We start from the raw sequence: 12,936 nt of genomic DNA, 5'->3' as shown, positions 1-12,936 counted from the left end.
ATATTCCTGGAGTGCGTCCGCCGCAATAAAATCTCTAGATGCCGTAAAACTTTACGAAGGTAAGACCCCAGGTTCTATCCTGAGTGGCGTGGTATCGCACCTGAATGCGCTCTGCTACTTTTTTCGTATCAACAAATGCGAAGAAACATTCCTAGTGGACGCGCTACGGATTTTATAAACATGACTGGAATTCGATTCATGAGTAAGTCCTAAAGCGGCACATGTCGAATTACGCCAGTATCCCGGGGTCATGTCCAGGGACTTGATCTTGAAGTAGGTTTTTACGGGTTTGCCACGAGAGCAGTTAACTGGTACCTGATCCGTCAGATGAACCAGCCCCATCTACCATTATCCTTGTGCAAGATATATATGTCTCGAATAAATTATTTGTAAACAATTCGAAGAGTTCACGAATAAATTGTATGATGGAGATTTACTCGACTCTGCGATTCAAGTAAAATCTCGGGGGCTACTGACATAGGCATCCCAGACGGGTCTGCTGAAGATAGTACCCGGTGGTTAAATGAAAGCCCATTATCCGAAGTTTATGAAACCCAGAAGCCTATAAAGACGTCGACTATGGGAAGAAGAGATAGATTAGGGATAGAGATTTGTAACTTTATGGGACGGATTGAAAGAGTCTCCCGTCAATTGTAACTTGTGTAATACGAAACTCTCGGCTCCGCCTTCTATATAAGGGGGAGTCGAGGGACAAAGAAAGCACCGATATTATTGTCAACTCAACCCTTGTTTTTAGCAGTCGAGCACCTATTCGGCTTAAACCTTTGAGATCTACTTGCCCTCTACTTCCACGAAACCCAAGTCTACAACTTGTAGGCATTAACAAGTTAATACCTTGTCAATAGGTTCGAAGTTGGATTAGCGTAGTGTTCACTAAAAAAAGCATATTATTTTCATATGACGTCCGTTTCCAACCTATGATCACACCAATTGTTCAAAAAAAATTACATACATCTAAATATATTCACCAAAATCAAGATAGGGCGGCTGTCCTAGCTTACTCTACTGTGAGCTTCGCCCTGTTAACCTCTCTGGCAATTTCCATCATGTCACGCCAACTCTAAAAAAGAGTTAATTAGCCATTTTCGACACTGGCCAACTAAGTTGATGTCACACATGTCTTTCATGTTGTTTTATTGGTATATTTCATGGAGCCTTTCATACACGCTCCAGAATTTTGCAAAATTGGCTCTGACAATTTCAGTCGGCATTGTCGTGCAGCCTGACAATATTGTTAGAGGGTCTAACGATCTGATACGTAAACACACTCACTGGGATAAGAGGTCATTATTATTTGAGATTTGCTAGTTCTCAGCTAGCTGAGAATTAAGTTTGTGCTCAGTCAAGTCCTACATCATTTGATTTGCTCCGTGATTCGTGTTAGTCATCAGTTGCAAAATAAATTGCAACTGAGATTTGATGAGATCATCTGAGAACGAAGTTAGTTTTTAGTCGATTGGGAAAGAGTCACACGTTTATAATTTCAACATGATTCGCCTATCGACACGGCGTGCGTGATTTGAATTCGTTGTCCAACATGTCGATCGTTTGGTTGAAGAGCTTCATGTGAGTTAGGCGAATCATGACTCAGCCGTTTTCAGACGACAACACCAGTGGAGTTAGGTTACTGTCGAACCTGATAAGGGATTTTCCCTTGCCGTGCTGGTAGATGCTGCACGAGCTAGACCCGAGTGGACAACGGGAAATGGCTATATATGAGAGAATCTTGGGAATTGATATTGTTTGTTTCTTCTGCCGAAATTATTACATATATTAAAGCTGACCCCCTTTGCTCAAATCTTAGCGTTTTGGGTAAAGTACTGTTCACAGTTGCATTTTATCCAATTAAATGTGAACGACTGGAGTGTCGAGCAACCGTTTTGCCCCAATCTCTCTCATTTGTTCTTTTCCTCTCCAATTCCGCCGCCCACATCTCCTCCTATGGCCTGCGCCCTCCTTCCCTCTCTGGCCACCGCACGACAAGGCGGACGAACTCGGGGCTCTCCTCCCCATCTGAGGCGGCTAGCGACGCAGCCGCTTGAACGACGTCCTGGGCGTCCCGAAGAACCAGGATTTTTTTTTAGCGCAATCGATTCTGTTTCCATAGTTTCATTGGTTTTTTAAGTTCATTCCGATTACTTTTTTTCAGATCTTCCTATGTGAGTGTGGTGTTACCGACCTCCGGACATCTTCTGCGTCGCTCCCCAGATCTTTCCATCGATGATTTCGCGGAGCTGCCAGAGGCCATTAGGACAGCCATCGTCGCCGGCGCTATCTTCAGAGCGGATGAACTCTCTCTAGAGCCGAGGGGTGGCAGTTGAGAGAAGATGGAGCCGTGGGGGCTAGGAAGGTGGAAGTCTGGGAGAAGATTGCGTCGAATCCGCTGGGCCGCCGGAGGAGTTGAGGAGGGAGGACGGGAGGTGGAAGTGCGGATAGGGAATTTGGGGAGAAGAAGCCACGGAGGCGGACTGCATCGAGGCGGGCTGTGTGCCGCTGCTCGATGCCTAGAAATCAATTCGGCTGCGTTCAGGTATTCCTCTAGCTACCTTTCCTTTCCTATAACCACAAATCATGCAATCGCTGCCTACCATTGCTCCAATACTTGATGAATTGGCTCGGCGGGTGGCCCTCCAGCCTTCCTCCTCAAGCTCATGTCCCTCTCTGGTGGAATCAGGGTCTCGGGGACGGCACAACTTGCATACAGATACAGTCCAACACAGTCGTCCACCCCTTAGGGATCTACTCCACTGAAATAACTTTAGTAAATGAAGTGCTTCTACTGGCTGAGAACTTCTCTATGTTTGTAACTACAGAGTGAGCGAATCAAATGGATCAAAATATTATGTTTCCAGGTCTGGAAGTAAATCATTGGTTTAGGTATGATAACCTCACGTGCATACAATGGTTTTTGTACTAACATTATGTAAACTGCAGATCTCCGGTTTGGTTCATGTAGTCATTGATGCTAGGCCTCCTCCCAGGGCAGCTAAATAGGAAAAACGACTCATTTACATGACTTACGTGAGGTACATATATCTGGCAATTCCGAACATTAATTGTTTCTAAAACATGCCATGGTAAGATATTAATCAAGTGTTTTATGCAGAAAAACAACCATCGTTACTCCTCATGGTGTGTGCGCCAGTGTGCTTGATGTTGTTGGCCTACAGTCGATCTATTGAATTACTTCAAAATAACCTTAGTATTCATTTGACAATCTTAAAATTGCATTGCCGTTGTTAATTAGCTTTCAACAGAAAGATCATCGACCTATAACTTAGACTCACTCTCTCATCTATGCATGTAAATTGTGTGTTCTTTTTTTTTTAATCTGCCTACAACTGCACTCGCCATGTGATGTCAGGTCCTTTTCCCTGTCTGATGCAATTGAATTGTGCATCTTCTGAGTAGTCTTACTAGACTGCTTGCCACGCATGATAGATGACGAGTAGGAGATATGTTTGATATGTCCATTGATTCCTGCAATCAGGATCAAATCAAATCTTCATAGCATGCAGGCGAATAAATATCTTGAATGCATGGCCCTCTGTTTTGTTTTCGCATATATGTATCAGCGTGTATTTGAGTGCCCAATTGTATGCATCAGGGAACATCAAGGAAAGTTGTTCCTTGCTTACCGAACTGCCATGTTTTCCCTTTGAGGTAGCCATATTTTCAGGAAATAAATTAGCAATCTGTAAGGATAAATCTTAAAATCATGTGAAAACATAAGCCATCTATATGGTTAGTTCATAATGTTATCTCGGTTTATGGTGAATAAATATTAAGTATGTATTTCAGTATTTGATGTCGCGGCTTTAAGCAATTTAATTTGGGTCAGGGAAAGGCTATCTGCTAGCAGCAATATTCCAGGCTTCTATGTCATAGTTGCAGTAGCTTAGTTGATGTACATTTTCGAATGTAATAGACTAATGCTGAGTCAATACATCTGTAAGAATAAAATACATATGAAAAACAGGCGATGGTTGACCATTGTACATGTTTGTCATATATAGTCATACCTTCTCTTGAATTACTGGCATTTTCTTTTTGTTAGTCAAATGATGAGATTTTTTTTTTGCCTTGCTCCATTAATTCTTTGAATGAGAACCCTTGCATGGTGAAAACGTCTGTCGGCTGTGGGAACGAATCTTAGTCTTTTGTGCCCATACTGCAAAGGTGTAGTCTACTACTCATATCTTGATGATTTTGCTCACTTCTTGGAAAATCTTCTGTGCTACGCTTTTTAATTAGTGTCATTTCGGCTTCAGATGCTATGTTGATACTTCTGAATTCTGCAGGCAAAATGGCTTCCATTCAAGCTAGCTTTTCGAAGAAGCTTCTCAGAAGGTCTTTGGATGGGGGAGGTTAACTTCATCATTCTTTCCCTTCAGTAGTTTTCACAAGCAGGACAATTTTCGATAAAAGTGAACAGGCTGATTTCTTGACAAACAGATGAAGCCCAGGCTACTAACGACGTGTTGTAATACTAGATACCTCTTAAGCAGCTATGTGTAATTATCTCAGTTGTACTGTCCTACTACTGTAGTGCCCCGGCTGGTGAAATGAACCACCAAATTGAATATTATTAATAATATGGACCTACCCACTGTTCTAGCCAGCAAGAACCTTCCGCATTTCCCAGAACTAAACACCTGCCAGGCAACTACATATAATCATCTTGCCTATGCTCTCTGCATCTATGCAGTTTTGCCTGCTAAATTAACCAGCATTTCGCTTCTCAGCTACTCCTTTTATCAAAAACGCAAGCTGCAATGGTACCCATGCATTTGTTGAGCAAACTTACACAAATATGAAAAAGGCAATCGTTAGTTTTAGACAACATGCTAGCTGTAGGACTGTTGTACAAACAGTCTGATCGATCGTTGTCTGAACATGATAAATAATCTGCCCTACCACAGGTCTCAAGCACCATTTTCAATACACCAGTAGTATCAAAAGGCACATTTCAAAAGTAGTTAACACAGATTATTCATACCACAAGATTAGCACTACGGGCGCGGCGTGACGCCGCGCCTATGCTTCCTAGTCTTTCCTTAAACCGGCATCAAAAGATATTATCTCGGTAGGCGGTAGGAACCTGTCTAAGCTAAACGGGACTTGCTGCGTGTACTGTCTTACGGTCATGGTAGACCGATCCTCCACGTACGGACTTCCCACGTACAATCCTGCTCATCTAGTCGCACAAATGTTAGGTGGAGACTTCTAAAACTATTTTCAAGGTTTCACACTTTAGTGTTTTATGAAGATGGAATATTTTTTTAGTGGAAAGCGATTTTTTCTTCGATAGTAAGTCTATAGTGATTTTGCCAATCTTAAGATCCATCAGATCGGTTCTTTGAACTTATCTCTTGGAGATACTCACAAGGATAGGGTATACGTACGTGCGTTTATAGAGGTGAATGTATATTTGTAAGCGTCTACGTGTTTTGCGAAAAAAAAAACATTATACAAAACAAATAATGATTTTATTCCTATTTTTAGTGCCGTCACAAAGAGTCTAGACCTAAGAATAATCTTTCTCTCAAACCATCCCATCAATTTACTTAGACTAATAACTTGTGTTTTCACTATTTTGACAGTCACATCTTCTCATTTGACTCAGATTATGCGGCACTTTTAGGTAATAGGGTAGGTTCTCCTGTGAATTTGCTTCCTCTATGTATCGCTTTTTTTTTTGTTGAGGGAACTGTATGTATCGCTTGAAGCGAGCTGTTGTACGACTCGCTCACGTGAAGTTCCTTCCTATTTCTAGGCCCATTGAAACAGCGGCCCAGAATTTTAGCACGGCATGCATGGAATGGGGTACATGCAAACCAGGTCTTTTTTCTTTTCCTGCCCCACTACCATTCACCTTTCTTTTGTACAACGCCACATTTTTGTGTTAGTTTTCTCTTTTGTTCTATGATTTTCATAAAAATGGCAAAACTTTCAAGTTGTAATTTTTATTATTTTAATTTTTTAAATTATTCATGATTTTGAAATGTTATTTCTGAAAATTATTCAGTTTAAAAATCTTCAGTTTTCAAAACTGTTCAACTTCAAAATATGGTTCACCGAGTAAAATAGTTCTAAAAAATGTCCATGATTTAAAAATGGTTCACCGGTAAATGGCTCCAAAATAAAAATTTCCATGATTTAAAAATGGTTCACCCGACAAAATGGTTCCAAATTAAAAATGTTCATGACTTCAAAATTTTAAAATGTTTCTTTAAAATAGGGGAACTAAATAAGTTTGGTTTTAAAAAATGTTATTGATTTCAAAAAAAATCGAATTTAAAAAAATGATTCATCGGTTAAAAAGGTTCCGATCTATAAAATTTATATAGTTTTAAAAAATGTTCAGTTTTATCAAGTAGAACGTAAAAGGGTGAAAACAGGGGAAGAAATAGGGGGAAAACGAAAAATGAAGATAGAAAATTAGTGAAGAGCAAAAAATGTAACAACCAAAACAAAAAAAACAAAAATGCTTACCTCAGACGTGGCTCGTCGTTGGGCGAACGCAGGGGAGTGCCATTCCCCCTCGCTATAAGCGAGAAATAATACCTGCTGTTAAAGTCACCGGTAGCCAGTATCATTTTCGTGTTTCATCGGGCCGGTGCCAAAAAAACAAGTCCAAGATCCAACCTTCGGATTGCCCTAGAGTGGATTTTTTGTCATAGTGGTTGAGCTTTACCAGGTTTCAATTATGAGTAAATTTCATATAAGAAAATCCAAATTATCACATAGTAATATTTTTGCAGCATGTAACATTTCACAAACTTGTAAGCGACAATACCCAAACCTGTTTTGAAGTGAAGTTTTGAGAAAGCTTATGATACGGGGTGGCTTTTGGACACCTCCTCCTCAAGACCGACAAGCCCTCCTCGTGGCCTAATGACACGAGCTCGAGCCAAAGCTATACATCAAGAGATGAATTCGCTCATTTTCACGTATACATTTGATACCTTATTGGATGGCATGCTACTTCATGCAAATACCTTGTGTTTAATCAGGTACATCGATCAAGACGCAAGCCATGGAGACCAAGTCAATGGAGAGGGAGCTGAAAATGAAGAAGATGGAGAACCAGCGCTCCAGCCGAAACTTCCACCCCCAGGACCGGAACTTCCGCCCCCAGGACCGGAATTTCCGGCCAGATGCCTCCCAGATGCCATCCAGAGCCCAGGAAAGAGAATCCAGCTGGAACTTCCGCCCCGAGCGACTGGAACTTCCGCCCAAGTTCCGTCCCAGTTCCGAAAATGCGCCAAAACGCCCTGGGATGTTACTACAAGGAAATCGGTCGTTTTCGGAACTAGGCCAGAAGTTGGCTGGAAGTTTTACCCCGACCGGAACTTCCGACCCCCAGGACCGGAACTTCCGCCCAGATGCCTCCCAGATGCTGTCCAGCCCCCTGTGAAGAGAATCCAGCCGGAACTTCCTCCCCGAGCGACCGGAACTTCCTCCTGCGCGACTTTCAACACAAACAACACTTTTCAGCATGTAACTTATCTCTTCGCCCCCACCAACTATAAATAGCCTTGTTGGCTCGGATCTGAGATTCAGACTTGTTGCGAGATTAAACATGAGCTTTGCTCCTCCCTATGGGAAACCCTTCTAGATCCAAATCTATGAAGTTATCAAGACTCTTCTAAGGAATTGGTCTCTTCCATTCTAGGGATTCTAGTGTTTGTGGATCTTTTGCTTTTGCAATTCTATCTATTTGCACTCTTTGCCTCTTTGGAACTCTACCAATTGCTTATCAATCTTTTGTGAGGGATTCTACTCCTCGTGGGCCTTTGCCTTGCAATTCCATTGGGTTGGTGTATCGGGCCAACGAAGAACAACCGGTTGTGTGTGCGTGTGTTGCGTTTGTATCTTCGATCCACCCCGCTTTCTACCGTGTTCTTCGTGTTCCTCCACCTCCCCCACGAATCCCATCCAAATCCGTGAAGATCGGGCCTCACCTAGGGCTTAGCCCTTATCATATGGTATAAAGAGATCCTTGGTTGCCACGGATTTGACCCCCACACCCCCAAAAAATTTCTTGAGAAAATTTTCGAAAATACCAAAAAATAGCCCCAAATTGGTCTTGGTTGGATCTCGCGATTTGTTGAGTTTTTGGTGATTTTGGTCCAATAGAAACTTGTCTTTGGTGTTGATCTACAACTCCCCCACCTTTCCACAGCTTCTAGTGCCAAATTTTCCACGAATTCGAAGATTTTCGGCCCGGATTTCCGCCCAAATCGACGAACAACCCGCAGATCTGTTGCGACCGGAAGTTCCGCCCGGCCGAACCGGAAGTTCCGCCCAGGACCGAAAGTTCCGCCCCCAGACACCGGAAGTTCCGCCTGGCTGAAATTTTCACAGCTAACTTCGTTTTTCGTTTTGGCACTACCCCTTTTGTGTTTGGACTTCGGTTTGAGTGCCATTTCAGCTACCACAAAGCTTCCACAACATTGACAACGACGACAACATGACACCTTTCACCACCATAGCAAGTTCAAGATCGTCGGCCACCATCATCAAGTGGTATAACTTGCCCTTTCCTTGTAGCCCTAGCCTCCTTTGCGTACCTTTCCCATCAAGAGTGGCTTTCTAGTGTTGCGAAGCATTGCGCAAGCGTCCCGACCGTGAGAGTGTGCGTGTGTTTAGCAAAGCTACGAAGCACGCTCGTTGTGAAAATATATGCAAAAGAAGTGTGACATACTTACATAGATAGTAGTATCCTTACATAGAAAAAAAAAAGACAAAAGGAAAAATAAAAAAGAGTGTGAGTGACACCTATACACAAAAGAGTCCAAAGCTTATAAGCAAAAGAGAGAAAAGAGAAGAGAGGCGTCTTGCGCAAATCTTGTTGCTTCTCAATTTTGCAACCAAGCCACGGTCTCTCTTGCGTTAGCGTGACACCGAGCAAGTAGTCTTTGTTAGGACCAATTTTGTCCGTGCTCATTTTCCTTGGTCGCGCTAACCCCATTTTGTCTCGTGCGTGTGTTCCACATTGTGTATGCCTTTTGTGATCACCGCCTTTGACTTGTGACTTTTGGACCTTACCCACTTTTGACAATAGACTCTTCGTTTGGTTCTTCCATTTGGATTTCCACATCCATACCTAACACCATATAGAGTTTTTGTTTTGTGTGTGTAACCGGTTGTTCCTCACCTTGACACACCTTTCCAATTTTGTTGTGAGTCTTTGACTTACTTGTGAGTTTTCCTCTAACCCCCACAACATAGTTCTTGTTTTAGTTGTAACCATGTCTAGTGGAGAGGGGAACCAACTACCGATTACACGGCACCAACATTGGATAGCTATTCAAGCCGTCAACAAGAGTATCCATGACCTCACGGCAAGGATCGATGAGACCGTCATACGCTATGAAGAACGAGCTCAAGTGCAAAGAAGGGACCTCAATGTCCAAGTGCAAGACCTCCATGACAAGCTTGACGCTCAAGGCCATGATATGAGGGCTACACTTGCTACACAAGGTCAACAAAACATGGCGAGCATGAGAAGACAAGAAGAAAGGTTGGCACGCCTTGAACAAGCTATTGCCAACATTGCCAACAATCGAAGCCAACACTCAAGATCTTCGCGCTCTCATAGTTCAAGGCATCGAGTACTGTCTCCGTCTTACCATGCTTCTAATGAAGACCCACACCACCATAATGTGGATGCTCAAGTACTTCAACAACAAGCTCAAGATGCGGAGCAAGCACGTGCTCAACTTGAACAAGAGATACTACAACAAGCAAATCGTCAAGCTCAATTCCAAGAGGAACAACAACGTCTTCGTCATGATCAAGACCTCCTTCATGCACGTGAGCAAGAACGTCTTCGCCATGAGCAAGCGGCACGTCATCAACAAGGACAACCTCGTCCATCTCTAGTGGCCAATGCTCCAAGGCAACCACATCATGACGCCGACCAAGAAGTGAACCAAGAACGCCAAATCATCAATATTGATGCTCCTCAAGATGATGGCGCAAGAAGGAACAACATGGACAATAGGAGACACAATCCTTTTAATCATCGAGCTCGTCAAGTACCTCATGCACATCAAGATGAAGCAAGGAACCACAATGAAGAAGACGCACCAAGTGAAGCTAGTGTCATGCCACGCCCTCGGCAACCACATGGAAGGCATCCTCCTCCTCCAAACCGCCACAATGAAAATGAGGATCATCCTCAACAACCTCGCAACCATAATGAGGATGAAGATGATACAAGACCAATACCTCGACGCAATGACCGTAATGAGGAAGAAATATTTGGGAAGCTAAAGTTCACCATGCCCAAGTTCTAAGGAGAAGAAGACCCCGATGCATACTTGTCTTGGGTACTCAAGGTTGACAAGATCTTCCGCATACACAACTTCTCCGAAGCAAAGAAGGTGGCCATGGCATCACTTGAGTTTGAGGGATATGCAAATGTTTGGTGGGAAGAAGTAAACAAGAAGCGTGAAAAAGAAGCGTGAAAAAGAAGACTTAGAGCCCATTGACACATGGGAAGAGATGCAAGAAGTCATGCACAAATGCTTTGTGTCCACCCACCACAAACGTGACCTCTTCAACAAGCTTACTCAACTCAAGCAAAGCTTCAAGTCCGTTGAGGAGTATTACAAGGAGATGCACATGACCATGATGAGTGCGAATGTGGATGAGCGAGAAGAGCAAAATATGGCAAGATTCTTGAATGGATTGAACATTCCCGTCAAGAGGATAGTGGAATTCTTGCCTTACACACCAACATGGTTGAGTTACTTCATCAAGCTACAAGGGCCGAGCGCCAAGTACGAGAAGACTTAGCAAGTGCAAAGTCCAAAACCTTCTTCGCCGCAAGAAATGCAACCAATACTTCCTCAAGCACAAAGAATACAAGCGCTAGTGCCTCCAAGGATCCTCCCAAGCAAACAAGAAGCGCCATCAAGACAACAAGCTTCAAGCCGGAACAATCAACTATGTCCTCCAAAGCTTCCACCGGATCTAGTAACATCACTTGCTTCAAGTGTGGCGCCCAAGGACATAAATCCTTTGAATGCAAGAACACAAGAGTTATGATAACTCGAGATGATGGAGATGTGGAGTACTTAAGTGAAGGTGAATATGAAGCCTTAGTGCAAGCCGCAACCAATCTTGAAGATGATGAATTGGAAGACCAAGAACAAATCCTATGTGTGCATGATGCAAGCCCATCACTTGTGGTGACCAAAGTATTGACAACCCATGCAATCCCCAATGAAGACCAAAGATGCAATATCTTCCAAACAAGAGCCGGAATAAATGGCAAGTCCATCAAGGTCATCATCGATGGTGGTAGTTGCCACAACCTTGCAAGCACCGAACTATGCTCCAAGCTCAGCCTCCCGCTCCGGAAACACCCCCATCCTTACCATGTGCAATGGCTAAGTGACAACGGAAATGTGAAGATACAACACACCATCACAATATCCTTCAAGATCGGCGCCTATGAAGACACCGTTGAGTGTGATGTAGTTCCTATGACGGTGTGCCACATGCTACTTGGTCGCCCTTGGCAATATGACAAGAAAGCAAACCATGATGGTTACACAAATGCTTATAGCTTCAAGGCCAACGACAAGTCCTTCATCCTACGCCCAATGACTCCTAGCCAAGTTATTGCGGGCAATGCAAAGGCTTTAGCGAGGGCTAAGGAAGCTACTATCCATAGTGAGATGAGAGGTGAGAGAGTGATCCACCAAAAAGAGAGTGAGCGCCACAAGCCATATGTGAGTGAGATGAAGAGTGTCCTCATAGCTACCAAGAGTGATATGAGAGACGTGCACCACAACCCATCCACCAAATTGCACTATGTGCTCATTTTCAAGGGGCCACCCTCGGAGACTAACAACTTAACAACACTTCCTTCTTCTTTGTTGTCTCTTTTGAAGGACATTCAAGATGTCTTCCCCGACGAGCTCCCTCATGGGCTACCACCGCTTAGAGGAATTGAGCACCACATCGACCTCATACCCGGAGCCCCTCTACCAAACCGCACCGCCTACCGCACCAACCCGAAGAAACAAAGAAAATTCAACGCCAAATACAAGATCTCCTCGAAAAAGGGTATGTACTCGAAAGCTTAAGCCCTTGTGTCGTACCGGTTATTCTCGTTCCTAAACCGGATGAGTCGCAAAGAATGTGTATGGATTGTCGCCCCATCAATGCCATTACCGTTCGATACCGCCATCCCATTCCGCGTTTAGATGACATGCTTGATGAGTTGAGTGGTGTCACGATTTTCTCGAAAATAGATTTGCATAGTGGCTACCACCAAATCCGTATGGCAATTGGTGATGAATGGAAGACGACATTCAAGACCAAACTTGGTCTCTATGAATGGCTTGTCATGCCATTTGGTCTTTCAAATTCTCCATGAACTTTCATGCGCCTTATGAACCATATCTTGAGACCTCTCATTGGCAAGAGTGTGGTTGTCTACTTTGATGATATTCTCATTTATAGAAAAAATCTCGAGGACCATGTGCAACATGTGAGAGAAGTCTGATGCATCTTACGGCGTGAAAAGCTCTTTAAAATCTTCCAAAGTGCACCTTTGCACAAAACAAGTTGGTTTTTATTGGGTTTGTTGTTTCCGCTAATGGCATCGAAGTGGACTCTTCGAAGGTTGAGGCCATCCACAATTGGCCCACTCCTACCAACGTTGGTCAAGTTCGAAGTTTCCATGGACTTGCCGGCTTCTATAGACGTTTCGTGAAAGATTTTAGCACCATTGATTGCCCTTTGAACGAGCTTACAAAAAAGAATGTTCCGTTCGTTTGGGGCAAAGCACAACAAAACGCTTTTGATGAATTGAAAAAGAAACTCACCGAGGCACCACTTCTCGTTCTCCCCGATTTTGCTAAAACTTTTGAGATAGAATGTGATGCGAGT

At 43.4% G+C, this 12,936-nt stretch overlaps 1 long non-coding RNA gene and 1 pseudogene across 2 annotated transcripts; one reads left to right on the top strand and one right to left on the bottom strand.

Annotated features, from left to right (window-relative positions):
• The window catches only part of LOC124672653, a 106,906-nt pseudogene that overhangs the window by 58,054 nt on the left and 35,916 nt on the right, over nt 1–12,936 (bottom strand).
• Nucleotides 1,954–4,604, top strand: LOC124669581. Of its 2 annotated transcripts, none has more exons than XR_006992248.1 (3): nt 1,954–2,551; nt 2,696–3,047; nt 3,128–4,604. It is a non-coding gene; the product is annotated as an uncharacterized LOC124669581 (long non-coding RNA). The 2 variants fall into 2 exon arrangements; XR_006992247.1 differs by having other exon boundaries at nt 1,954–2,873; nt 2,956–3,047.

The sequence above is a fragment of the Lolium rigidum genome, chromosome 7 (genome assembly GCF_022539505.1).
Source record: "Lolium rigidum isolate FL_2022 chromosome 7, APGP_CSIRO_Lrig_0.1, whole genome shotgun sequence".
Classification (NCBI taxonomy): domain Eukaryota; kingdom Viridiplantae; phylum Streptophyta; class Magnoliopsida; order Poales; family Poaceae; genus Lolium; species Lolium rigidum.
Note: the sequence above shows the minus strand (reverse complement) of the source record. Positions and strands in the feature narration are given on the sequence as shown.